We start from the raw sequence: 4,749 nt of genomic DNA on the forward strand, positions 1-4,749 counted from the left end.
CCTGCCCCCCCCCCCCCAGAGCCCACTCCTCTATGGGAAGGTCCTACCTCCAGCAAAGGCAGGAAGGAGGTGGCTGACCTCATGGGCTGGGAGGGGCTCTGCCTGGCCCTGGCCCGGCCTCTGAGCTGCGAGCCTGGGAAGGCAGCTGGGAGAGCAGGAGAGCGGGAGGGAGAGCGTGGCAGATGGAACTCCCACCTGCCCCAAGCCTTGGGTAAACACATTAGCCGGCTCAGCTGCGCCCCTTTCTGCTTCCCGGTCAGCCTGAGCTGACCTTTCCCCTGAACGGGAGGTTCAGACCCAGCCTCAAGCCCGCCCAGCCCTCAGCGGGTGACCCGGGCGAGAGAGCTGATGTGCTCCGGGCCCACGACTGGTGCAGAATGAATGTTCAGCTTCCCGCCTCCCTGTCTGCTTCTCCCCAGAGCAGGGACATCCAGAAAGGGAGTTAGGGCCACAACCGGAAAAAAGGTGGGCAGGTGCCCAGTCCCTTAGCCACCATACTCAGCTCCAAAAAGCTCTGAAAACCGAGATGTCATTCCCAAGAGTGCCACAAACACATAGTGACCTGACCTCAACTGGTGAGATCATCTCTGGTCTTGGTGTAGTCCTGGCACGTGAAGACGGGTAGGAGTAGGCAGGGTAGGCTGCTAGGGGCTATGTAGACAGGCAAGACCGCCGGGGTGGGGGTGCCTCGGCCACGGTGCCCGTGTTCCTGTCTCCGCATTGACTTCGTCTATCATTACCCGTTGTTAGCATTTAGGGATGGTTATCTGTCACGTGTCTCTCAATTCTTCCCAAGCCTATATATGATTTTTGCTGGTTTTGCTTGAAGAATTATTTTCTGGACTCCATGCATGTTCATTTCCTATGTGTGTGTGTGTGTGTGTGTGTGTGTCAGTGTGCGTGGTGCTGGGTGTCACATTCTACCACTGAGCTACCCCCCCCCAGCCCTTTTTATTTTGAGGCAGGATCTTGGTAAGTTGCCACGGCTGGCTTTGAACTGTGATCCTTCAGCCCTGCCCTCCCAGCAGGTGGGATTACAGGTGCGCACCGCGGCGCCCAGCTGCGAGTCAGCTTTCTCGGCTTCTGGAAGGAAGACCTACAGACTGGGTGGCTTAAACAATACAAATGCATTTTCTCACAGGTCTGGGGGACAGAAGTCTAAGATGAAGGTATGAACGGGCCAGGTTCCTCCGTTCTCCTTGGCTTGCCTGCAGTGGGCCGCCTTGTCACTGCGTCCTCATTGGGTTTTTCCTCTGTGCACCCAGACCCCTGGCGTCTCTCTCTGTGTCCTAATCTCTTCTTATAAGGACACCAGTCAGCTGGGTTAGGTGGTGCACACCTGTAACCCCAGCAGCTCGGGAAGCTGAGGCAGGAGGACTGCAAGTTTAAGGTCAGCCTCAGCAACTTACTAAGGCCCTAAGCAACTTAGGGAGACTCTGTCTCAAAGTAAAAAGGGCCAGGGATGTGGCTATGCGGGGATGTGGTAAAGCGCCCCTGGGTTCAATCCCCAGTACATGCTGGATTAGCTCTAACCTAATAGCTTTGTTTTAACTTAACTACCTCTCAGGGGGACTATCACCTAATACTGTCACATTTTGAGATACGGTCACCGAGAGTTAGGCCTTCAACATATGAATGGGGGCCCACCCCCACTATCCATAACGCTATGGTTATTTTTGCCTGTGTATCAGTCTTTGATGAAAGGAACCTTCCCATAGCTTTCCACGGACTGTCCCTAGCCTTCCTCTTCTCCCTGGTTGGTGTCCAGGGATTCGAAGGCAGTCTTGGGTCTTTAAACCTGATTTCTCCTTTCTTCACGAATGCTTCAAAGCCCTTGAAGGTTTGGAAGACCTCAATGAAGCATCTGAGAGTGGTTCTTTTCTTAGTCACTTGCCAGAGGCTAATATAGATCTTAAATTCCACTCTGAGAGTGTTTTTTTTTTTTCTTCCTATCTTCCTCCCCACCTCTCTGTCTTTCTAACAGACAGGGTCTTACTATGTTGCTGGAGCTGGCCTCGAACTCCTGGGCTCCAGCGATCCTCCTGCCTTGGACTTCCAAGTAGCTGGACTTAGTCGCGGCTGGGTGGCCAGCCCCCGTTTCCCGCTACCGTTCGTACTTACTCTCAAGCTCGCCAGAGCTTCTGGGTTCTCTTTGTTGCTCCCACCTCCAGCAGTGTTCCTCGTTCTGGGCTGGATTCCATGATGACAGAGTCCCCTGGGTCACTGTCACAGCCTTCCTCCGAGCAGACTTCTTTTGTTCCTTGGAATGAACGTCAAGATACCCAGCCTGCTTACACAGGATGTTCTCACTCCCCCTGCCCCAGGTGTAGCCTCTCCCCCTCTCAATTCCCACTCAGTTTTTTCCCATGAGGGCCCCCTACTACTCTTCCCCCTTCCAAAGTTTTTATTTTTTGGCCTCTATTAGTCTGTTTTCTGCTGTTATAACAAAATACTGGGAGACTGGGAAATTTATAAAGAACAGAGGTTTATTTGGCTTACAGTGCTGGAGAGCATCTGCTCTGCACCTGGTGAGGGCCACGTGCTGCACCATAACAATGTGGAGGGCACCTGTGACAGAACAGGACAAGTGTACCAGCTCAGGTCTCTCTTTCTCTTGCCTGCACCCAGGCAATGGCCTACCCATGGCAGGGGCGAGACGGCAACAGGGAGACAGGCTTCTGGAGAGACCTTGCCAAGTCTCTTCAGCACCCCTGGCCCAGGGAAGGAGTTCCCAGAAAACTAGTTTCTATATGGGACATTGAGCCCCTTGGTCAGCCAGGCTGTGGATCCCCTGGGACAGTCTTTGGACTGGAGTCTAGGAAACCTTGCCACCACCCCAGCCTGCCCTGACCTCCTCAATGAGAGAGGTTCAAGCCCTCACTGGGTCCTGAGCCCAACTCCAGCGGCTCGGACAGCAGGGGGCACTGCAGGACCGCTGGCTGGACAATTGGTAGGAGCAGGAGGACCTTTAAACCAGCTGCTCCTGCCAGCGGCCCCATGCACAGCTGGAGGTCACTGAGTGGGAGGGCTCAGCTGTTCCCCAGGCCATCTCCAACCTGAAGCCACGTCCCCCATGCTGGGTTTGGCCAGCCCAGAGGGCCGCAGGTCCTGCAATTTCCCTACACCACTCTGGTGGTTTCCTGTGCAAGGCAAGTTATGAAGGGCCCTTTCATCACCGTCTCTCGGCCCCTCCATCTGCAGGGTCTTGCCAGACCCTCCTGCTGGCCTCAGATCTGCTGGCCTGCCCTCCCCACCGGGGAGCTCTGCCACCTGGGTTTAGTCAGCTTGCCCCTCCAGTCCAGTTCCACTAGGACCCCCCACCCCACCCCAGGCCAGTGGTCCCTGTACTGGGCAGCTGCTTGGGCATCCTGCCTCCAAGGACTCTGAACCTTGGCGGTGAGCCCCCCACACACACACACAGGATGGAGGGAAAGGGGCCAGGGAGGTGAGGAGGGAGGGAGACTGCCAAAGCCCACGGTGAGTCATGAGCAGAGGTGGGAAGGGGACCAGCGGGCTCTGTCCCCTGCCTGCCACTGTTGTCCCTGGAGAGGCCCCAAGAGCTGCTGAGGTCCTTACTCTTGCCACAGAGCAGGGCAGGAGGATTTTGCCCTCCTGGTCTTCAGGCCCTGTCCCCAGCTAGTGGGGCCTGCTGAGCCTCTGGGCTCCCTGGGCCGGCGAGCTCACCGCCTTGCTGGGAGGCAGGGAGGGGGACCCAGTGCCCGGGGCGGCTGCAGGACGCCTGCCCCGTAGCCTGAGTCCTGCCCTGAGGCCTTCAGCTCCTGTTCAAGAAGCCTGGAGGGGACCCACCCTGGGGAGAAGTGAGCCCCCCTTCCTGTGAGGGTGAGCTGGGGCCTCCTCAGCTTTCTCTGGAGAAGGAGGTCCGATGGCTGCTGCGGGCTCTGAGCCCACCTGCCCTCTCTGAGTCCTTCTGGACCTTGGGGGTGGGGAATGAAGGAAGGGTGGTGAGGCCCAGTGTGTCTCCTTCCTCCCCAAACCCCGGCCTGGCATGAAGGGCAGGGTCCCTCCTCTCCCTCCGCTGGGCCTGGGCAGGGGCCTTCGTCTGATCTAGTCCCTTTCCCTCCTGCCCACGCTCTTCCCAGGGCTGCCGGCTGGAAGAGGCCCTCGGTCTGCGGTGGTTCTTTCCCAGAGTCCTCGGGTATATTTAGCAGGCAGGGCAGGGCGGGCGGCAGCCGAGGGAAGCCAGAGCGGCTTCACCACGCCCTCCTCAAGGGGGTGCATGCTCCAGAGCTGGGTGGGTGGGAAGGAGGCCCCTGAGACGCAGGGAAGGGGCTCTCTGTCCCTCTGGAGACGGCTCCCGCTCTCCCTCAGGTGTGTACGCCTCGCTTCACCCAAAGACTTCTCCCCGAGAGAGCCGGCGATTCTCCTTGACCGTGGGTCTGACTTCCTAAATAAATCTGTCTCTGGGGGGAAAGAGGCAGAGGGAAGAGGGCAGCGGAACTGAGTTGACAGTAACTGGAGGCTGCTGTGTGGAGAGGACTTCCGGGCCCTGTAGGCAAGGGGTCGCTCTTTATACATAGAAGGACCCTGTGACCCAGTCTCCCAGGGACCTGGGGGACCGTGGAAAAGAGGCTGGGAACAAGAGTTTCATGGTGCAGGCAGCTGGGCAGGGCTGGCTGCCACCCCCTGAACTGTCGGGGACCCCGGGGCAGGAACACGGTGGCAAGGAGCCCCTGGGCTGGAAGTCCTGGGTGGACCAGGTGCCCACCCTCCCGGAGCTGTGCCTCCACC

The sequence above is a fragment of the Marmota marmota genome, unplaced genomic scaffold (genome assembly GCF_001458135.2).
Source record: "Marmota marmota marmota unplaced genomic scaffold, marMar, whole genome shotgun sequence".
Classification (NCBI taxonomy): Eukaryota; Metazoa; Chordata; class Mammalia; order Rodentia; family Sciuridae; genus Marmota; species Marmota marmota.